The sequence below is a fragment of the Macaca fascicularis genome, chromosome 2, assembly GCF_037993035.2.
Source record: "Macaca fascicularis isolate 582-1 chromosome 2, T2T-MFA8v1.1".
Lineage (NCBI taxonomy): Eukaryota > Metazoa > Chordata > Mammalia > Primates > Cercopithecidae > Macaca > Macaca fascicularis.
In genome coordinates, this window is record NC_088376.1 from 126839033 (window position 1) to 126863803 (window position 24771).

The window sequence follows — 24771 nt, forward strand, 5'->3', positions numbered from 1 at the left end:
GGGCACAAGTGGGAATGGCAGTTCTAATCAAGAAGCTGCTACACTAGACCAGGTGAGGTATGGTGAAGGCACAATTGGGGTATTAGCAGTAGACAAGTAAGAAGTGGAAGGACTTAGGGTACATTTTGAAATTAGAGATGACAGAAATTGCTGTTGGATTGGAGAAATAATCTAGGGTATGTGATAGTGATTAAGTGCTCAGGCTTAATCCTTCTCCTTCTTTCAAATGGGTAATCTTGGATAAGTTACCTAACTTTGAAGCCTAGGAAATAAAATTCTTTCATATGTTGAAAGTAGCATCAGTAACTACCCAATGAGATGAGATTGAATTCTAAATAAGATAATCAAGGGCATTTCATAACACTTGACTTTTGTTAGGTTCTCAAACATGAGTGGGTGATGATGATAGTGATGATGATGATGATGGATTCCTAAACTTTTGAGCTTAAAGCCCTATCTCCCTTTTCTGAATTTGAAAGTAACGTGTGTGTGTGTGTGTGTGTGTGTGTGTGTATGTGTGTGTGTGTGTGTATATATATATAATTTGACATATATACACACATATATATAAATAAAATTTGGCACTCACTATATACTAGTTAACTTCTCACATGTTAAAATTTTGAAGCTTTCTGATCATATATGGTACCTTATACTTCTTTGTAACCTAGGATGTTGTACATAGAGTAAACATTCAATAAATATTCATTAAAGAAAGAAAGAATGAACAAGCTCCTGCTTTGTTTTGGGGCAAAACAGAGTCACTTGAAGATTTGAGGGTTGTTGAATTATTATTAAATCTGTTTCCCCTCTTCTCATTTGTAGCAAGTAAATGATAATTCTAAGTGGTATCATACTATACTATTTGTGAGTCCTTAAATGTCTACAGGAAATACTGCCACAGGTACCTAGGTCTAAAGATCACTTTCATGGGTATCACACTGAGACAAACAAGCCACGTAATCCCTTCCTCATGACTGTAACTCAGTCCCTGTGAAAGTCATTCTAACTATGATATGAATGGTCTGATGTTTTCATCACAATGACACACTCAGGAAACCTAATAACCATATAAGCGGCAAGTCAGGGGACTCTGTACAGTAGGAGGAAATGTGCAGTGAGTCATTAGGCCAGATGGAGACCTTGTAATTATTTAAGCCTACTGTTTCTTCTCCAGTGACAAAACCTTATTGTCATTAATAACACGTACCACATCATCAGTACAGCAGCATTCACTCTTGATTTCTTTCAAGAGTCCTTTGACATTGCTAACATAACTTAGAGGGACATACTTTCCCCCACTTTGATGCCAAAAGAATGCACTTTGGTTAACTACCTTCATTACAAACATCACCTCTCAACAAGAGGCAGCCTGTGTTTAAGTCCAGTTCTACAAATCTTATAATTAGGGAATTAAGGGAAGTTTTCTAAACTCTGTGCCTCAGTTTCCTCACCTGTAGGGTGAAAATGATTATAGCATATTATTACCTACCTAAAAAGTTTAAGGTGAGGATGTACTATGTCAATATATATAATGTGTCTAGAACTGAACACATGGTAAGTACTAGATGAATATTTGACATTATTATGTTCATTATTTTCATCAGAATGAGAGACATTAGCAGGTTCTTCATTTTCAACCAAGCCTCAAACTTTTAAAGTTTAGCATGTGCAAGTTATAGAATGTTTAGGCAGTAAGAGAAAGTTATTACCATTCTCCACTGCTGTAACTGTTTGACCAGTCTGATTTTAATAAATTAGAATTTAATAGAGCATTTCTATAATGTCAAAACATGGGTTTCTCTACTTACCATAGTCATTGCTGTATGAGAGTGAAATCTGTCACAGTCCACAGCTTCCACGGTGAGGTTATATTGCTTCACAGACTCATAGTCTGGCTGTGTGGTAAGTTCGATCATTCCAGAGAGAGGATGAATCCAGAATCTTTGTATAACCTGGGTGTCTCCATTGGCTATTTTGTATGTCACACAGTTTGGTGGGTGGTCTTCATCAATGGCAATCACTGTTCCAACTTTGTAGAATGCTGCCAATAACATTTTACAAGTCTCATTCTCATCATGCAGATACATTGCTTTAAAAAACTTAACATGTCTTTGTTTACCAAATAGTATCATACTTTCTCAAAGGATCAGCCTCTATTCTTTTGGACAATGAAATATGTTTGAAGACCTTCAACTCTACATAACGGAAGACAAATTGAGAGAAAGTCCTCTATCACTTTAAACCATTTGCCTTGAGTCAAATAACATCAGTTAACAGTAAGTTTACAATAATAATGATTAGCTTACATGCACTGCATGAATATTTTCTACTAGGCATTATGCTAAGATTAGCATCAGATAATGGTTCACAGCACAGACTCAAACCAAACTTCCTAGGCTTCAAGTTTCAGCTCTGTCATTTATTAGTGCAACTCATTGGAAGATTCTGCAACCTCTCCAGGCCTCATATTCTTTATCCGCAAACTAGTAATAATATATACCATACAAAGTTGTTGTGAGGATTGAATGAGTTAAAATGTATAAAGCACTTTGAATAGTACCTAGTATATAAGTAAATACTAAGTAAAAAATAGCTATTATTTAATTGAATTATCCATTGAATCTTCTCAACAGGCTTATGATATATCTACTATTACTGTCCTCATTTTATAGATAAGTAAATTAGGTCTAGTGGTATTAAGTAACTTGCCCACCATCACAGAGCTAATAGTGGTAGAATCAGGATTTAAATTGGTACTTGATGATTCTACAGCCCATATTTTAAAAATCACGTTCTGTAATTCCAGTGTGCAATACCCCCAAATAATCTCTTAGAAGAGAAATGGGTATGATCTATTGGCTGCATAATAAATATACTCAAATTGTTATTATTATTATTATTATTATTATTATTATTATTTTGAGACAGGGTCTCACTCCATCACCCAAGCAGGAGTGCAGTAGTGCAACCATGGCTTACTACAACCTCAGCCTCCTGGCTCAAGTGGTCCTCCTGCCTCAGCCTCCTGAGTAATTGGGACTACAGGTGCATGCCACCACACCAAGGCAATTAAAAAAAAAAATTTTATACATATGAGGTCCCACTATGTTGCCCAGACTGGTCTCAAACTCCTGGGCTCAAGCAATCCTTGCACCTTGGCCTCACAAAGTACTGGGATTACAGGCGTGAACCACTGCACCCAGTCTAGACCCAAATTCTTTATCCTTCCTATGTTCATGCTTTTTGCCATTTAACCTCATAGTGCCCCTCCCATTCTGACTTGGGGCCCAGCCTGCAACTTGTTTTTGCCAATGGGATATTAGCAAATTCGATGTAAGCAGAAACCTGAAAGGTACTTGCATGATCAGGCTTGCCTTTCTTGTGCACTTTTTTTCTTTTTTCTTTTTTCTTTTTTTTTTAGATAGAGTCTGGCTCTGTTACCCAGGCTGGAGTGCAGTGGCATGATCTCGGCTCTCAGCTCACTGCAACCTCCGCTTCCTGGGTTCAAGTGATTCTCCTGTCTAAGCCACTCAAGAAGCTGGGATTACAGGTGCCCACCACCATGCCTGGCTAATTTTGTTTTTGCTTTTGTTTTTGTTTTTTTGACAGAGTCTCGCTCTGTCCCCCAGGTTGGAGTGCAGTGGCGCAATCTCGGCTCACTGTAACCTCCACCTTCTGAGTTCAAGCGATTCTCCTGCCTCAGCCTCCTCAGTAGCTGGGATTACAGGTGCCCAACACCACGCCCAGCTAAGTTTTGTATTTTTGGTAGAGACAGGGTTTCACCATGTTGGCCATGCTGATCTCAAACTTCTGACCTCAGGTGATTCACCTGCCTTGGCCTCTCAAAATGCTGGGATTACAGGTGTGAGCCACCGTGCCTGGCCTCTTTGCAATTCCTCCTTTTTCCTGAAAACAAGCTCAGGAGAGCCTGCTGGAAGACGAGAGAGGAACCAAACCTTCCCAGTCACCCCAGCCAAAGCCAGAATAGATCAGCTGAAAGCTAGCCAACTCTGGCAATTTTGAGCAAGCCCAGTCGTGACCAGACAAGCCAGCCACTTCTTAGACTCATGGGCTAAATAAATGTTTATTGTTGTATTACACTAGTATTTTGTCGGTCTTATTACACAGCATACTTATAGTAGTAGGTAACTAGTACCACAAGTTTACCCCTCAGTCATTTTTGCCTGAACTGTAAACTCCAGGGCAAACACCTTATCACTACCATTTACTGAAATACCACTATACAATGGCTAGCTCACCAACACATGTACAGGACATTTTGGTTGCTGATAACCAAGAATAAAAAATTAAGATAAAGAAATCATTTCATTGCTGTTCCCATCGCTTTCAGCCTAATAGGGTTTCTTTCTCTGTTTGTATCCTCCTTTTACCAAGGTTCCCTATCAGTCTCTAATAAAATATTATTTTTCAATTGTTATTATTATTTTTTAATAGATACAGAGTCTCACCATATTGGTCAGGCTGGTCTTGAACTCCTGGCCTCAAGTGATCTGCCTGCCTCAGCCTCCCAAAGTGCTGGGATTACAGGAGTGAGCCACCATGTCCTGCCTAATAATGTGTTATTAAGCAGGCAATGAACATGTCTCATAATACCAAAAACAGAGAAACCATACTCATGAAAAAAAATGTGTTTTATTATGGCAAATCCAGAATATAAAGAGTCCAAACTTGCTTACATGAAATAATTAGTATTAAGAGAAAAGTGTCACAATGGATACAAGACCACATAAAATAGATTACATGTAAAACTGCCATCTCTATCAGACAGTCCTGGGCAAAGATGGTGTCATTTTCACATTTAACACCTGAATAAGTATAATAGGAAGCTTATTGTTCTATAAGTGTAAAATTAACCTTTCAATAAAAACTAAAAGCTATATTGAGCATCTTTAGCTGAAGTTTAAAATAGAGTAATTATGAAACTCTGCAACTCTGCCAAATACCTCATCAAAAACTATTGGAAATGAAATATATTTTGCCTTGTGACTTGCAACCCAGTGTGATTTCATTATCATGTATTCTCTTCTAAATAATTTCTGATGCAGAAATCTTTTTGCCTATTCCTAACCCCCTCTAGAAGTTTTTGCGAATTTATCACTTACCATTAGAAAAAATTTACTGTAAATATTATAAATTTCCATAACTTGGGGGGAAAAAAACCTCATGTAGTTCTCAAATACACTCAAATTTTCTGCGCTAATCCACACAGTATGAAAAAGACTTCCACATTAATGGATTTTTTTAAATGTCCTCAAAGTCTATAGGCCAAATGTTTGATATTACTAGGAGAGTTCATTTTCTGAGTAGTTTTACCTTTCCAATTTCCTCCTTTAAAGCAAATTGCCACTGACTGTGAAGATTTTATTTCTTCTGATGGACATCTCAAAATCCAACTCTCACCTAAATTTACTCAGTTTGTGTACTCTGGTGGGGAGGATGAAGGGAGATTTAAAAAAAAAAAAAAAAAAAGAAAGAAAGAGAAAAGTTCTGGCACATTCTACATTGTAAGCACTCAATAAATGATAGTGATTATTATTTGGAATGGTATTGCGGCTATTTTAATATGTGTCATGTAGTTAACATACTAAAACTATCAGCTAATCCTCCTCTTAACTCATAAAATAATTATTGTAATCTTTCTTTTACAGATGAGAACTCAAAGACACAAACAGATTATGTGACTTGCTTTGAGTCATTTAACCAGCAGTAAGAGAGTCAGCTTTGAATCTAGATCTACATGACTCTAGGTCTCGTAGTTTTTTGCTGTATCAGTGTGCTCCCTTTTAAAGACCTAGAAGTCCTCTGTCTTGGAAAGCAAGTCACTAGACAACTATTTGGAGAATAGTACACATAGGGATGACCCACTTATTTCTTTATATGAATTCCCAGAACTTGTTTTCAGATCTCCGTTGGTCTCAGTCAACAAATCCATCCAAGAAAACCAGCCTGTAATAATAAACAGAGAACTAGAACAGGAATTTGGAAGTTTTCATTTAGCTACAATATCTGCTACTTATTAGCTGTGTAACTTTGAGTAAACTCATTTCTTTCTCCACTCCAATTTTCTTATAGTGAAAAAAAAGAGGTCGAATCCTTCAGCCATTCCAAATCAACAATATTATGACTGAAAATTCTCAATCCTTCTTCTTAGCCATCAATAAAGTATTAAATGATGCCTAAGAAAATGTGTAAGCGTTCAATACATTTAGAGTGTTTTACCTTCAAACATAAAATTAAATTTCAGGAAAACTTCAGTTAGTTGGAAAGAAACTGAGATGAAACACTTACTTCTCCTAAAATGGTATTTTTAAAAATGCCAGTCTTAAAAGGCAAAACTATGGAGACAGTAAAAAGATCAGTGGTTGCTAGGGATTGGGGGAAGGGAGAGATAAAAAGGAAAATGGAATTTTTAGAATAGTGAAACTACTCTGTATAATCATAAAATGGTGGATACATGTCATTTTACATTTGTCCAAACCCATGGAATATATAATCCCAAGGGTGAACCCCAATGTAAACTGTTAACGTTGGGTGATAATCATGTGTCCATGTAGAGTCATCAATTGTAAAAATGCACCACTCTGGCAAGGGGTGTTGATAATGGGGGAAACTGTGCATGTCGGGGTGGGGGGAAGGAGTGTATAGGACATCTCTGTACTTTCTCCTCAATTTTCCTGTGAACCTAAAACCGCTCTAAAAAAACAATCTCTTTTTTTAAAAATGCAAGTCTCTATTTTTAAATCTTGCCTGGTTCTGTTAACTTTGGGAGGTCGTGGAATCCCTTTTGTAACTTGATGAAGGCTATGGAGCTTTTCCCCCAGAGATTCTCAAAGCCCATGTTCACACCCTCTGCTCCAGATCTATGATTTACAAGCCAGGAAATGATTAGATGATTGTGAACTATTCAACTTCTGACTCATCATCATGCTCTTTTAACTCTAGAACTCCCTGGAGCTAGAAGATTACACTATTGACCGCTACAGAGAAATTGGAGAATATGAAGAAAGGAAAGAAGTTACTGTAATGAAGCTCTATCAATAAAAGACTACTCAAAAATCAATATTGAGTACTTCCAAAAGCCCATAGGTGGAATGGGGGGTGGGAGGGTGAGAGGGGACCAGAATCCTGTTTACAATAAATTCAATTTATATGCAACTTTTCTGGATTGTCTGGTCACATATTGCAAAATCAGACTGTATTATATTCCAGAACCAGGATATAATAGGTGTGTATTTATTTCACAGAGAGGTTAAGAACTTCTCCAAAGCTGCATAGTGAGGGGAAAAAAAAAAATGAAATCCAAATACAGCCCAGATACTGTGGCTCATGCCTGTAATCCCAGCACTTTGGGAGGTGGAGGCAGGAGGATTGCTTGAACCCAGGATTTCAAGACCCGCCTGGCCGACATGGCAAAACCTCATCTCTACAAAAAATACAAAAATTAGCTGGGCATGTTAGTGTCCACCTGTAGTACTAGCTACTTGGGAGCCTGAGATGAGATGATTGCTTGAACCTGAGGCTGCAGTGAAATGTGATTGTACCACTGCACCCCAGCCTAGGCAAGAGAGAAGAAAAAGAAAGAAAGAAAGAAAGAAAGAAAGAAAGAAAGAAAGAAAGAAAGAAAGAAAGAAAGAAAGAAAGAAAGAAAGAAAGAAAGAAAGAAAGAAAGAAAGAAAGAAAGAAAGAAAGAAAGAAAGAAAGAAAGAAAGAAAGAGAAAGGAAAGAAAGAAAGAAAGAAAGAGAAAGAAGGAAGGAGAGAGAAAAGAGAGAAAGAAAGAAAGAAAGAAAGAAAGAAAGAAAGAAAGAAAGAAAGAAAGAAAGAAAGAAAGAAAGAAAGAAAGAAAAGAAAAGAAAGAAAGAAGGAAAGAAAAGAGAAAGAAAGAAATTCAAATATGTGGGCTTTTACTTTTCCAGTCTTTCCTCAGAACATTTGTCTAACGTTTGATTTCCTAGTCTCTCCTCAACATTTATAGTTTTCTGGCAAGGAAATAAGCTGATTTGAAGTAGTGTGGGTTCCACTCAGTGATATGCTGGCAAATGTTTAACAACCAACTCTCTGAAAAAAATTGGGGGGTGTGTGTGTGTGTGCGCGCGCGTGCACACACATATTCACATAAATATACGTTTGTTACAAATTTTACTGATATAAAAGATAGGGAGCATAAAATTTACAGTTAATAATGAGATATAAAATACTCTTTATTGTAAATTTCCATATAGACAATTGCTTTTCACAGAATGCTTTCACTGATTTTTAACAAACTGTTCTGTCCATTGCCACACTGTAATTGCAAATGACAAATGAGTAGCGCCAACATGAATGTTAGTTGCTATTTTCCTTTGTGTTAAAGAGTAAGGTGAAAGTGAAACCATGTCAGAACTTCACTAGTTCATCAATGATGGGCATGGCTTATTTGCTGAATTGGAAAACAGTTTTTGATTGCTAGAAGACTATTCCCACAATTTTTGTGCTACTCACAACAGTAACCTCAGATACAACAGACTTTTACATTTAATCTGTATTATTAACATTTTCTCTATCAATTTCTTAAGACAAGATAATTTAAAACAATGAATCAAGTTCTAATATGTAATGTTTGTTGATTTCTATGGTATAAATGCTCTTACCATTTTCAATTTTAAATTATCAATAATTGTCGCTAACTTGGAAAGAGAAATGCAGTAGCATGCCATTCCATCTATGGAATTTTGCCATTCTATTTATGGAATTTCACCATTCAGTCCCAATAGATGTAAATAACCTCGAGGCAAAGATAATAGCAAAATGTAGTAACATAATTAAGAAGTACTGAGTTTTTAGTATTTACTAACTTTTAACATAATTTTTGTAACTGTTTATTAATTTATTTTTAATAATGACTATTATTAATAATCAGGTTATCAAATTCCTGCAAATTCAACAACTGGCTCTTGCAAGCCAGTATTATTCAACTCTAGGACACAACTGGCTCCATCCCTCCCCTGAAGTATTCAAGTCAAACCTGAAGAGATGCTGAGGAAAGGATGTGTTCCTCTCTTAGATGACAGAAGATACAAGGAGGACCTCTGCTGTCTCTTCTAAATTTAACGTTCCTTGATCTATACTAACAAATGTGTCCTACTTAATATGTAATTCATGGCTGAAATATAATTCGGACCAAGATCTTGACTCTGGACCTAAAATCATCACCCCAGACGTTCACAGGATTGAACTGCGTGGACAATGACCACATGGTTTCTACCTTCTTTGCATTTAGATCTAATTAAGAGGCAAGGGGGAAGATAAGTGGAATAAAATTAATATTGTGTAATTTTTTTATTACAAAAATCCTACATCATCAAATTTTAAGGAAGTCTTCGGGGAGCCATCAAGATGATACACTGAAGGTGTTACCAACGAAAAGTGCCTTGTTCTTGAGTGTCTGGGTTCCCACAATGCTCCCTTATTTGCTTGCATTTTGCAAATGTACATGCTTTTTCCACTGGTCACTCATTTGAAATGTGGTAGGTGTTTCCTTCTGCACGCTTCAACAGCATAGACTTGGGGAATCTCTTACCTCCTGACGTTTCCGGAACAGAGAATGAGTAGTGTGCAGCTTTAAATACAGGGCTGAAGTCATTGGCAGGAGCAACCTTCACAATGATGGTCACAGTTACTGTGAAACTGAACACTGAATAAATGCTTTGTAGTTGTAGTTTTATTCCACAAACAAGCTCCCCGTGCCTCCAGGAACAGGTTTAGCATGGAATTTTGAAACTGCAATGGGATTTTCTCTGCTCCCAAGTAACCCCTGCTCCCAGACTCTGTGTTCTCAAGGAACCCAAATAAATTTTGGTGCTTGCCAAAGCAACTTAGTGAAAAATACATAATGTATTGCATGGTATATTTTATTTTGTATGGTGGAAATATGCATGTATTTATATACATCATTTTAAATATATAATTATATATTTCACACAAGATGGTTTATTGTATTTTTCATGGGTACAGTCTCCTCCATTAGAGAGTTTGTTGGAGTGTCACTCTCAACCCAGCATGTGACATTCTCAATTCTGCTTTTAATATATATCCTAGAAACCGGAAGGGAAAGAGCCTCAGAAAATCATGTTCGAGGCTTAGCCTTGAACACATACAGCTGTTCCTAAATATACACAGAGGTTGGTTCCAAGGCCCTGGCATATAACAAAACGTGCACATGCTCAAGTCCTGCAGTCAGCTCTGCAGAACCTGTGGATACAAAAGGTTGGCACTCTAATACATGCAGGTTTCTCACACTGAATACTGTATTTTGGATCTGCATTTGGTTGAAAAAATAATCTGTACATAAATGGACCTTCACAGTTCAAACCCATGTTATTCATGGTTCACCTGTACCCTGAGGCCTTCAACTAGCTTAATTTCTCCAAGGCTCAGTTTCCTCATAAGAAAAAAAGGAATAACATCAGTTTCAATCTCCTACATCACAGTGTGGGTATGAAGACAAAATGAGATCATGCCCAAGAAGGTATATTTAAACTATAAAAGATTAAGTAAAAAGCAGCTATTACATTTTAATCACCTCAGCCAAATGTTTGTATATTGTGTGTTACCAAAAATGAACTCTATATTTCAGAAAAACAAGCTTAAACTATCATTACAGAGTCGTCAAAAAGAAGGAACTTGATGTCCCAACATAAAAGCAAGAAACTTGCAAACAGGGAAAATTTTTAATAGAGGTAAAATAATAATTAACATTTACTGTAAAAGGTACTGACTTGCCATTGGCATTATTGTCTCCATTTAGGCAAGAAAGCTGAGGTTCACAGAGTTCAGTTCTTAGACAAAAATCACAAAACTCATAAGTCACTGGACGGGTATTAAACCAAGCCATGTCCACCAGCATCTCCCAAAATATCTTTTTTGAGATGCTAATGTGTCAAATGTAGAATCCTAACTAAACAGAGGTAAAAGGTTTCTTTTTGGCAAGACTTCTTCAGGTTTCTAATGTATCATTATGTATTATAAATCTCCAGGTATGCCTTGCTCCTCAAACTTATTTGACCAAAGAATTCTTCTTTAGTGGATTATCTTGTGGAATTCATGTTCTGAAGAATGCTGGTATTGCCTCTACTGAAAATCCATGCCATGGGTGTCAAACAAACAAAAAAAAATTAATCTAGGATTCATAGAACCTTTACTTCAGGGAATCTGTGACATTCACTGTATTTTGGTATGTGTTGTTGTGTGCATTATTCAAGGGATAGGATCCACAGCTCTTATCAGAATCTCAAAGGTGTTCATGCCCCGCAAGATTAAGAAGCGCCATTCTACAAAGACAGGTGATTTACACTAAAGCCTCTATATTTCCTACAATGAATGTCACTCATGTGTTGCAAGAGCGGGTGCCATTTACAGCTCTGCCATACAATGATTTTTATTGCATCCATAAACACTCAAAACTATATCAATTAGCTGACTTATAAGAATATACTGAACCACTTGTGCAGTGTTACAAGCATCCTTTATTCACATCCTTTGAATGTGTTGGGTGTGAAGGGACTAGAGAGAATGGGGATTTATTATGGTGAGAAATGTCTTTCCTCTTCCATATGGGGGAAAGGCTCAAATCTGGTGAGAGGGGAAGACTCGTTTTTGATTAGAAAATCAATATGAGTAGCTGCAAGAAAAAGTATCCATTCTGAAAGGCCAACTGGGCTACGGTATAGGCTTCTTGCATCAGAACACAAGTTAGGAACAGAGAAACCACAACAAGAACACTTCCGCGCATAGTGTCATGCTTAAGTCCCTGTCCCTTATGCATCACCTTTCCATGTGGTTGGGTCATTTGTATACAAATCACCTTTGTAGACTTAGCCTCATTACAACTCTTCTATCAGTGTCTCAAGAGGGATTTAATGAGCCCTAGATTTGTTGATTACAGTTCAGCATTAAGTTCCCTTTGGTTGCAAACGTATAGATATATACCATCATTCCACTCTTATCCATCCATGACAGGCAAAGCACTCTTCCTCGTTGCTCCCAGATGCAATCTCAGAATCCTTCTCAATGATCCAAGCAATTACCACCAATGATTCAGACTTCTCACAAGAGAAGAAACTCAAATGCCACCCCTATTCTAGGCTCTCCTTTACTGAGAACTGACATTCTACTACTAAACTTATGTTTGCAACCCAAACACCCACATTGTCTTGAATATCTTTGATGCCAACCACCTACCCGATTACTTATTACCATATTTTCCAGATACAATAGATGCTTGGCATTAATAACAAATGTGCCTAGAATTTTGAGAATCCCTATTTTCACAAACACCTCTATAGCCAACTAACTCTTAAAATGGTAATACATAGGTGAATACGTAAATGACTCTTTGGGGCACTTGTATGTTCTGATGTGTATAACACTAAGCAAAGGGAAGCAGGTGTCAGGTGTTTAACTAGGCTGGGCCGCTGTCTAAGTACTCTGCTCTAGATCTATAGTGCACAATTTAAATATGTACCAAAGAGTGGCTCACAATTAGCAAAACTATGACTGCTAAATCCACAAATGCCAAGAATTTTATGATCATACAATCTGGGCGGACTTAATCTCACTGTACCAAAGACTCAGTCTAACACAGGCTGACCCAAAATGGTGGGATGGTTATGAAAAGACCAAATGGCAGAGAAGGATAACCATGCCCTGCACCTCCTTGAAGGGCCTGAGCTGTGGAACTTGACAAGTAACTCATGATTTGCATTAATATGGCTCTATATATGTCATATAAAATAATTCAAATAACATACTTTTAAAACATTCTATTACCTATATGTTCACACTACATGTTGCCAAATATCTGGTTCTTTTCAAATAAGAAGTGTCTGGCATTACTACCACAAAGGCATTCAAGTATAAAGCATAACAGTTAGGTCTACACATCCCTTGCCCCTTCTACCTCTAAGGAGTGGTATTTAAGAATTGTGTATTCCTTAAGGCATTGTTAAGAAGCAAAAGAGACTTCCCAGATCTAATGAAAACTTCCAATATGAGTCTACCTAATTCTCCCCTTCCTCCTTTGCCTAACTTCACAAAACTGCCTCAAACATGATGAATCTTTAGATTTTAAAATCTAAATTGAAGAGTCTAAAGTATAGATAGTTACTGCTCTTTGAAAAGTTTATCCAGATTACCGGTATGGGAAGGATGTAGGTCATCAAATACTAAAATCATTATTTCATAAGTATGCCCAGCTGCAATTATCTCTGGGTCTTCATAGTCCAACTCTTTAGCAACCTTATAAAACAAGATTTCTTTCATCAAAAATGACCAAATTTTTTAAATGTACATGTTTTCTGATTTGTTTTTTTGAGATGGGGATCTCACTATGTTGCTCAGGCTATTCTGAACCTCCTGGGCTAACCAATCCTTCCACCTCTGTCTCCCAAGTAGCTGGGATTACAGGCATGTGCCACTGCACACCCAGCTAAATGTACGTGTTTCAAGTAATACATCATTCTGGAAAAGGCAAGCATATCGCCATTTTCGTTTCACAGGGATGGTCTCAGAATATGCCCAAGATTGACAAAGACTCACATACAAAAGTAGGCATTTTGGTGAAACAAAGGCACATCTTAGATTTCCTTCCAGTGTAGATTACTGTTGGACAAAGCATTGTGGAAAAGCAGAATAAAATATGGGATGTATCTTGTCTTTATTGCATGTTAATGGTGTGACCTTAGGCAAAATATTTTAAACGAGAAAATATTTTTTTCTTTCCAAACTTCAGTGTGGGAAAAAAGAGAAAATATTTTGAATGTACTCTGTAAGTGATAAAGCACTATAAAAAATGTAAGTTATTCTTATTATGATGTTTCCTCACCAATTAAAAAATACTTATTAAGTACTAATTATGGTCAAGGTACAGTTGTAGGCACTAATGATATAGCAGTAAACAAGATAGTCTCCTATCAGAGATTTGAAAACATTTAGTAGCATGGGCATGAATCTCAGGTGGCATAAACTGGAATGGATCAATATGACACCGAGTACCCAGGTGTTCAGGAACAACTACATTTTAAAAATTTTAGAAACTGACTCATTTGTCCATATATTCAAGTGTATTGAGTACCCACTATGCACCAAGCAGGTGTTGACACACAAAAATAAACCACTTAGAAATGTGGAAAGCTTACTATCTAATAACACCAACAATGAAGTAGGCATTTACAAAAAAGTCTAATAGGTGATTTGATAGGGAATGTACAACTTATAATGCAAGCCCTTATCAGGGAGAACTAAGCCAGTTATGGCATTAAATGAAGCTTTTAGGAATAAGTAACATTTAATATCTGTGGAACAATTATGTAAATATAAAAATAAATTAGAGGTGGGTAATGATGGAGATAGTTATTCAAATATGAAGTGAACATATGAAGACCCAAATATTAGCATCATGTTTATAAAACCTCCATCTTCATCCAAACTTCATTTTAAAAGGTGACAATTTGGCATTGCATTTCAAAATGAACATCAACCCAGGAAATCTCTTGGCTCAGTGCCTAAGCTTCCAAAATTCACAATATATGCAAAAATCCAGCTTGTAGCTTATGGCGTTTGTCACAAAAATCTGGGGTTAGGGCCAGAGAAAGAGAAAGGTTACCAATGGTCTCAGCCATATCTTCTGGCTAAGTGTGGGGAGGGTGATTGGTGATATTTTGGTTATGAAACCTAATAAAAATTAGCACTTTGAAATAAAGACCTATGGAAATTAGAAGTTAGAAGAAGGGATTTCTTCCAAGATAGAATCCCATCTTGCAAAGCAAAAAGAAAACTTACTGTGTCCATCATCTGCTGATGGAAAGTGTATAATCTCCAGAGGGTATAGAGAAGAGGAGCTGATCAACTGTTCCCAAAGCCAGGAGAATGAACCACTGTCACACACATAGTCACACAGACTTATCTCTAAGGAAATCAGCGTGCTTTTTACCCTTTGATTCATTTCCCCAGTTAACCAGGACACAAATTACTTTGTGCTTATTATAAGAAGGAGAAACTGATGGCAGGTAGCAAGATAATAAAGGACATGTCCAAATGCCTTCCAGCAAGGGAGGATCGCTTGAGGCCAGGAGTTCAGGACCACCCTAGGCAACACAGCAAGATCCTGTCTCTACAAAAATAAAAATAAAAATTAATTGGGTGTGGTGGCAACACCTGTAGTCCTAGGTACTGGGGAGGCTGAGGCAAGAGAATCACTTGAGTGTAGGAGTTCAAGGCTGTGTGAGCTATGATCACACCACTGTACTCTAGCCTGGGTAACAGAGCAAGACTTTATTTCTAAAAAAATATTTTTTAAGACAACAGAGGAGCCCAGAATTATGCTGTGCTGTGTCAGAGTTCCTCTTGCTGAATCTACCAGCACCATCTTAACTGTGGCCATAAAATGACTCCATCTCTCTGGAGTTACAGCAACTGGTTCTCACCTGGATGACATTTTCAGCATTTGGCACTTGCTCAAAGAGTTGTCCAGAACCAACTGGGCCTGAGCTAGGAGCATAAGGAGTTGTATCAGGAGGCTCATCAAGGTCATGACACAAGAGTTTTGCAACTACTGTATCTTTCGCAATTTCCTCCCTGAGTGTGTGCCTGTTTAATTTTTTAAGAAGAAAAATTCCTTTAGATGGATGTTATTTTTAAATGTAATGCATTTTCCATAAATATCCACTAGTTTGGGTAATGCATGTATGTAGATGCCCTGTGTATCCTGAAGCAGACAGATCAACTTTGGAGTACCGTCTAAGAAGCTATTTCCCAAAAGGTTCTATGAATTTGGTAAGATTGTTTACATTTTCTGGGAGTGTGTATTTTCTGAACCCAGCTGGGCACTTGTTTGGGATGGGCAGTTGATCAAGAACATCACCTCAGTGGAGAAGTCTTGAGTGGGAATCAGATAATTTTCTGGGATTGTTCCAACCTGGAACATCTGGGTGGTGTGGTCAAGAGAGATAATCCTTACCATTCTATAGGCACAGTGGATTTATTTTCGTCTCAATATGTTTACCCATTTCTTCATCAGGATCTCTCTGCCACAAATGCTCACTCTTAAGCCTTCAGTCTCTAAATCCTACTCATCCTTCAAAGACTAACAACTGTCATTCCTCAAGAAGCTCCTCTGATTATTCCAAGTCTCATGTGTTCTTCCCCTTAACACTTAAAGCATAGCACCTAGAACTTGAAGTCATTGCATATTTTTATCAACTGTTGTTTTACATGTATTCATCTTATCACTCTGACAAGATACAATCTTCTTACAGCAAAAGACCATAATAAGTACTCATTCTGTCACCACTGGGGGCTATAGCACTGGGTGCAGCATATGCTAGGTGTTTGGTTAATTAAATATGATTCTCCTGGGGGAAGAAGGAGAAAAGGTAGAAGAAGAAGAAGGAAAGTGGGAAGCAGAAAGGATAATATTTACTGAGTGTATGCCAAGGCCAACTAAACAAATTCCAAGCATTGATTGTATTTGATCCTTACGACAATGATATGAGCTAGGTGCAATAATCATCTCCATTTGGAAGGTAGAGTAATTGGGACCCAAACAAGACCACATGGGTGGTAGTTAGCAAGACTAGATTTTGCTTTTCATTAGGCAATCAGGAATAAAACCTAGGAAACATGGAACCGCTGTCCTATGTGTAAATAAGAAACAGAGGGGAATTAAGGGGGAAGAAGAGTGACAGTGATGTAGGTTTGGAGACTGAGTTTCTGATAATAAAAATATTCATACTAACGGTAATACAAACCCACCATCCCTTATCCAAACTCCAAAATCCAAAGCTCTGAAACTAAGAATTTTTTCATAACTTACTTGGCATCAAAATTTAGCCTCACCCTACCTGAAATTTTTGACTTCAAAACCTTACCTGAACTGTCAGATCTTTATTTGTCCCATTTAGTGTGAGTATTCACTATAAATTTGAATATGGGGTATATGGGGTATTACTCTTACTGGGGAAGTTGCATAGTATATGATATACACATCCTATTACATTTCTAAAATCAGATAAAAATATTTTCATCCTGAAACATATTCAGATAATGGGTTATGTACCTGTAATAAATCTCATTTATAAAACTCATGTGATATGTGGGCACTGTGTTCAGAATAATGTTACATAAATTATCCCATTTTTTTCTTCATAACAATCCTGCAGGGTAAGTATTATTATTATCCAATTTTCAAAATAAAAAGCTGAAAACCCAAAGGCTTAAGTAAGTTACCAAAGATCACACAGCTGAAAAACAATAGAACCAGGATTCCAAGCTAGGTGTATGGTTCCAAAATTCAAGCTTTTACCACTTACTGCCAGATCCTGGAAACCCAACTTGCAGTAATAAATAGTGATATAGTTTGGATATTTGGCCCCTCCAAATGTCATTTTGAAATATTATTCCTAACATTGGGAGATGGGGCCTGGTGGGAGGTGTTTGGATCATAAGCGTGGAACCCTCACGAATTGTGGGATTGGTACCACCCGTCCAGAGTCAGTTCTCACTCTGGTAGTTAGGAAAGCTAGTTGTTTAAAAGAGTGTGACACCTTCACCCCTCTCTTGTTCCCTCTCTTGCTATGTGATGCATCGGCTCTCCCTTTGCCTTCATCCATGAATAAAAGCTTCTTAGGCCTCACTCAAAGCCAAGCAGATGCTGGCACCGTGCTTTTTGAACAGCCTTCAGAACCATGAGCTTATTAAACCTCTTTTCTTTATACATTACCCAGTCTCAGGTATTCTCTTACAGTAACACAAAATGGACTAACACAGATAGTCCCAACAGGTTATTTCTGAGGACCATCACCTGGGGTTGAACAAGAGTCAATGTGATGATTAACCACATGTCCAGTTGGGCCAATAAATATGGTAATCTCTCTGCTCTCTACCCACTCCAAATTCTTGCCCCTGCCCACTCATCTCAACTTACCTAATGAGGTACCGATCACAGAAAGGTGAGTTGTCATTAATGCCATGGATATAGGCAGTTACTAGAATTGCTGCACACCGCCGGTTACAGTCACAAGCCTTAATGGAGAAGGACTGGACACTTCCAAACCCTGTTCTCTCCATGTCAAGACGTGTAGCAGTAACCACAGTCCCATGCTCTGTAACAAAATAGCACATCTTCTACAAACTGGTCCATGCTGTCATTTTCAAAATTACTTTATTACATACATAGCAATGGAAAAGATAAGGTGAAAATTATGCCCCATTCATTAGAATTAAGAAATAGATTCAGGCCAGGCGTGGTGGCTCACGCTTGTAATCCTAGCACTTTGGAAGGTACAGGTGGGGAGATCACTTGATGCCAGGAGCTTGAGGCAAGCTCTGGCAGCATAGTGAGACAGATCTCTTCAAAAATAAAAATTACAAGTTAGCCATGTGTCGGTGGGAGGATCGCTTGTGCCCAGTTCAAGTGTGCTGTGATCACACAACTGCACTCTAGCCTGAGCCGCAGAGCAAGACACTGTCCCATAAAATAAATAAATAAAATAACAGAAAAAGAAACTGATTCAAAATATAGGCACAATTTTAATTGTTTATCACCAAAATACACTAATTAATCATATTATGTTAGCTGATCACAAAAACAAAATTATTTTTGGCTTAGGGGAACAGAGAAGACTTTTTAGAAGAGGAGGCCCTTATTTGGGGACTTGACATATGTAGGATAAGAAAATGGTGGTGAAGCGGCTGGGCGCGGTGGCTCAAGCCTGTAATCCCAGCACTTTGGGAGGCCGAGACGGGTGGATCACGAAGTCAGGAGATTGAGACCATCCTGGCTAACACGGTGAAACCCCGTCTCCACTAAAAAATACAAAAAAACTAGCCGGGTGAGGTGGCGGGTGCCTGTAGTCCCAGCTACTCGGGAGGCTGAGGCAGGAGAATGGCGTGAACCCGGGAGGCGGAGCTTGCAGTGAGCTGAGATCCGGCCACTGCGCTCCAGCCTGGGCGGCAGAGCGAGACTCCGTCTCAAAAAAACAAACAAACAAACAAACAAAAAAGAAAATGGTGGTGAATGGGGAGATGATTCCCAGTAGAGAGTATCATAAATGAAAACACGAACCATAACTCACTGTGCTTTCCACACATCCATCCACTTATCCACTCGACAAACATTTACTGAGTGCCAATTATGTGCCAGGGAACTGTGCTAAGTTCTGTATATGCTACAATGAAGTGCAATCTCTGCATTTATCAAATTTATAATCTGGGCTTGGAGACAAACACTAAGCAAGTGTAGAAAATCACAATACAAAATTCGAACAGACATATTATTAAGAAAATGAAAACTGTAATGTGATTTTTTAAAATAAGGTCTAATGGTCAGATCCTGAAAAACACAAGAGCAGACATCCCAAGGCAGGCAGCCTAGTTATTTGGTTTCAGTATAATGGACCAAGGTGGCCAAGGAACAGGATGAGGTTGGAGAAAGATACAAGGGCCAGAGAAAATACCTTGGGAGTGAGGTAAGAAGTTTGGATTGCATTCCGAATGCAAAGGAAAATCCAAGGAGGATTTTACACAGGGGAGGAATATGATCCAGTTTGACTTCAAAAAATTATTCTAGCTGCTCTGTGGAGATTATTGGAGGCAGTAAGGGTGAAAGAAGAAGCCCAGTTTAGGCAAATGAGCATTAACTTAGGTAAGAGGGAATGCTGGCTATCATGACTGGGGGCTCCTCTAGAGACAGAATCTGAAATGGGGATTTGAGTGAAAGTAGTTTATTTGGGCGGTGATCAGAGCTATGTGGCATAAGGAAAGTCATACAGGGAAGGAAAAATCCCAATAAAAAGTACATTATCAAACAAGTCATTACTGTGGGAAGCTAGAATTTAATAATCCTGGGATCCCTGGAAGCCAGTGTAGAATGCACATTCAAAATTGTCCCCCACCAGAGGCAAAGAACTAGAGTGCACCAATTCCCTTTATTCATTGACTGATAACTCCTAGCAGGGAGTAGTTCTCTAACACTTCTTGGGGGGTGGGGCAAGGCAGAGCAGATATCAGATCCCAATAATACCTGAAGCAAAGAAATGCATATACTAGCAGGTGGAAATTGGGTGCTGCACTGAATTGTTAAGGCTTGAGGAGGTATGAGTAGGATATTGACAGCATTGGCTACAATGGCTTAAACCAGCCTATGTGCTAAGATGACCACCTTCCTTACTCAGCCCTAGAGGAAGCTTTAAATACCACACAATCTGACCCTCCCCTGGTCTCAGCCACAGCTGATTGGATGAGGAATGAATGAGTGACTCTAGAAAGTCCAATCCAATTCTCTCTCTCAAAAAATTTGGACCTGAAGTACAGAGTAGAGTTAGTTAGATCTGAGAAGATGTGCTAGAAGGGTATGTTCAGTGAAGGGCTAGGACTGCTGCTTTGTAGCAGATGAACAGCCACATGTTAGCTCATGAGTGAACAAAGACTTGGGTCTCACAGAGAGTTATTCAACAGATGTTTATGAAGCATCTACTATGTGCTTCATGTTGAGGTTCTTAAAACGAAGAAGACTGATATGTAACCCCAAGAAACTCAGTCTGTGGAGGAAATATAAAGATCAACAGAAGACGGCAATAGCATATGATAGGATATATAATTTGTCAAGAACATTTCTCAACCTACCTTTGTCAACTGCAAAGTAATCATTCTGTGGATCTAGTTCAAAGGTTAAATCCCCCAGGTTATCTTCATCTGTTGCCTGGCACTCCAATCATTTTCCCAATTGGAATTTCTTCATCCAGTGTGATGTCAACTTTATTGTGCCAAGTTGAGTTTATGGAAGTCACACTCGAGACAGCATTTTCAATATTTAGTAAACTTGTTTTAAAAGGAAAAATTATGAGAGAGGCATTTGCTTGCTTTGTATTCTTTTCTTCACCTTATGGTGGCAAAAGAGTAGGAGGTCGGAGATTGCAATCATAAGAGTGGAATTTGTGACCATGAGCTTAACAAGCAACCCATTTATTGAGCACTTACCTACAGTTTAGACAAACTCCTAAGCATTTTTTAAGTGTTCCTGAATTTCCTCGCAGCAACCGTAGGAAGTAGGGACCGTTTTTTGTCCTCATTTTACAGACATGGAAATGGAAATTGTAAGACCTTAGGTAACTTTCAGAAGTAAATATCAAGGTGGCTGAGAGAGGAGTTGACCTTGGGCCTATCTGGCTCTAGAGAGCCTGTATGCTTAATCACTGTGCTCTTATCCTTCTGTAAGAACCAGCTTCTTATTGGTTCTTATACTGAATCATTGTTGACCCTCAATATGGTTTTATAAACTCCTTGATGATAATATTAGCCAGACTCTCCCTTGAGGATAGAGATAATCCAACATAAGTCAGACACTAAGAACATATTGCACTAATAACACTTTATACTATTGCAATTTCAATACACTTTACACTCTAAAATTATTTTGCTTTCAGTTTTTGAGAAAACCCTTTTTAAAAAATCTTACATCTTAAAGTAGTTGTTTACATCTTACTCGCTTATTTCCCTTCTCAAAAAAAAAGCAAACATAAAAATTTAATAATGAATTTGTAAAACATTTTCAAATTCAATTTTCAAGCTCGAACTAAAATATTATGTTTTATGATCTTACCTGCAGGTAAGAACGGGGTCCTTATTGTTTACATTGATGAGAAAAATCTTTAGATTTCCAGTTGTGAACAGTCCTCCAGAATCAACCACTTTAATAATCAGTGAAAAACTGAAAATGAAGCCACAAGAAAGACAGCTGAGATTTTATAGAAACTAACAGGCTTTCACAGAAGTAGAATCTGTTTAGTTACAACAATCAGTTAAAACAATCGATTCATCTAGTTAAAGTGTCAATCAAGCCAGTTATTTTAACAGTTAGAAATGGCTAACATTTTGTTAAGGACTAAATCAGTCAAGTCAGTTGAAAGGACAGGCAGGAACTTAGAAAAGTCTGCTAATCTCCATATACAATGAAAAGGCAAGGGGATAATCCTTAGCATGTTATAGCAAACAGAGCTTATGGCTATGGGTTCTTACCTTCCAAACACTGATGTTTCAATTTTGGAAACAGACAAATGCACAGGAGAAGGTGTTAAGAACATTTCAAAACAATTTAATGACTATGTGGGGATATTAGGACAGTTAGATGACTAATGGGATTTTATTTTAACAGAGATGTGTAGGGGTTTGAGGCAAAAGAGTGCTCAAAATGATGAAACTGAATGTATCCTAATGGAAAGATGAATGTTCACATCCATAAAGTATGATCTTGGGTAGGCCAACTCTCCCAATTTGCCCAGGACTGTCCAGGTCCAGAGATTTAGCACTGTAAATCTCCCATCCCAGAAAACTCCTCTGTTCCAGCCAAACTGAGAGAGTTGGTTATCCCTTCAGAAAAATTTTAAAAAGTACTTGAAATTTACTATTAAGACCAAACTGACTGTTTTTCTTCCATTTGTAATAAAAACTAAACCAGTTTTCAATATCCCTCTTCTTTCATAATTTTTCCTACAAGAAGATTATCTATGAGATGCTGTTGACAAAAACCACAAGTCAATCTCTTTTAAGAATAAAGACACTTAAAAAATAATTCTGGGCTGGGCGCGGTGGCTCACACCTGTAATCCCAGCACTTTGGGAGGCTGAGGTAGGCAGATCGTAAGGTCAGGAGATTGAGACCATCCTGGCTAATACAGTGAAACCCTGTCTCTACTAAAAATTACACACACACACACACACACACACAAAGTTAGCTGGGTGTGGTGGTGGGCACCTGTAGTCCCAGCTACTCAGGAGGCTGAGGCAGGAGAATGGCATGAATCCGGGAGGTGGAGCTTGCAGTGAGCCGAGATTGCGCCACCACACTTCAGCCTGGGCAACAGAGCAAGATTCCATCTCAAATAAATAAATAAATAAATAAATAAATAAATAAATAATAATTCTGGGAAGCCTTCACTACAAGAATAGAAGGAATAAGATGTGGACGAGATCCGCAGCATTAAAGAATTCAAGTTACCTGTGGTCTAGCTGAATGCTGGAGGGTTGATGACAGCAAGGAAGGAAGAAAGCAATGAGCCTTTCTAACACTTTCATCAGGATTTGAACAAGTGATTTCATGGTCCCTGTATATTTTTTGAAAGGAAAGAATGGAAACAATTGATAAAAATCAGTGAGGCATTTCCAAATTTCCTTGACTCTCACTTAAAGGTCTGCTCAGTGACCCTAAAAGCTCTGCAGCTAAGAAGAAAATTAAGGAATAGCGTACTCTCTGTAAAACTTCAATGAGGTCCCATTGCAAAGCTTTAGCCAAATATTTATTCGAATTCTGCAAACAGGGGTTAAGTTGTCCCATGTTAGCTCCTCTGATTTAAATCATACTGAGAAAAAGGAAAGATTTAGTTTTCACTTATCAAGAAAAAGTTAGTTTGTTAAAAACTCATTAACAACTTTTACTCCCATTGTTAACAAATCTGGGGATTTATAAATACCTTGCTGGTGCATAATCACTCTTCCATGAGGTACACCAGGCCAAAAAGGAAAGAAAAACAAAACTGTGATGGCTATAATCCATTATTCCCAGAGCAATTTATGAAATAAGATAATTTAAATAATTGTTTGTCATGGGGCACAGCAGTGAGATTAAAGGAAAATGGATAAAGAGTCTGGCAATTTCTATTTAAAAATTATATAAAGATAATGCATACAGCTGACTTTAAGAAGTTGGCAGAAGAAAGCATATCCCTTTTTTTGGCCAAGCATGGTGGCTCACGCCTGTAATCCCAGCATTTTGGGAGGCCGAGGCAGCTGTATTACCTGAGGTCAGGAATTTGAGACCAGCGTGGCCAACGTGGTGAAACTCCATCTCTACTAAAAATACAAAAATTAACCGGGCGTGGTGGCACATGCCTGTAATCTCCCAGCTACTCAGGAGGCTGAGGCAGGTGAATCACTTGAATCCAGGAAGTAGAAGTTGCAGTGAGCCAAATTCGCACCACTGCACTCCAACCCGGGTGACAGAGTGAGACTCCATCTCAAAAAAAAAAAAAGTGAAAATGTTAGAAAGACTCATTGCTTTCTTCCTTCCTTGCTGTCATCAACCCTCCAGCGTTCAGCTAGACCCCACATAACTTGAATTCTTTAATGCTGCAGATCTCGTCCAGTTTTGAACTCCTAACTGTTTCACTGAGAGGTAGTCTCATATGATGTGTGGGCCCCTAGTCTCCGATGGACTTCTCTTCTTTTTTTTTTTTTTTTTTTTTTTTTTTTTTGAGACAGAGTCTTGCTCTGTCACCCAGGCTGGAGTGCAGTGCAGTGGCACGATCTTGGCTCACTGCAAGCTCTGCCTCCTGGGTTCACGCCATTCTCCTGCCTCAGCCTGCCGAGTAGCTGGGACTACAGGTGCCCACCACTATGCCTGGCTAATTTTTTGTATTTTTAGTAGAGACGGGGTTTCACCATGTTAGCCAGGATGGTCTCGATCTCCTGACCTCGTAATCCACCCACCTCGGCCTCCCAAAGTGCTGGGATTACAGGCGTGAGCCACCATGCCTGGCCTCCACTGGACTTCTCTTCTAAAGGTGCTAACACTTAGGATGTATACTATCCTCAGCTTTCATAATAGAAAAGAATCTCTTAGCAGATTCAGGAGCAATTTGATTGGAAAGGTTTAAAGGTCCATTTCCTTTTCCTATGAAGTACATTGATGCAGAACATATTACTGAAAAGGGTGTTCACAAA

The 24771-nt window shown here is 38.2% G+C and overlaps 1 long non-coding RNA gene across 1 annotated transcript in view; it reads right to left on the bottom strand.

The window, feature by feature from the left end:
- The window catches only part of LOC135969526 (uncharacterized), a 69264-nt gene that overhangs the window by 14444 nt on the left and 30049 nt on the right, over positions 1-24771 (bottom strand). The window contains exons 2-5 of the long non-coding RNA XR_010584785.2: positions 23941-24064; positions 21657-21764; positions 9582-9680; positions 1812-2044 (exon numbers count right to left, since the gene is read on the bottom strand). This is a non-coding gene — a long non-coding RNA (uncharacterized lncRNA). The remainder of the gene's footprint in view (positions 1-1811; positions 2045-9581; positions 9681-21656; positions 21765-23940; positions 24065-24771) is intronic.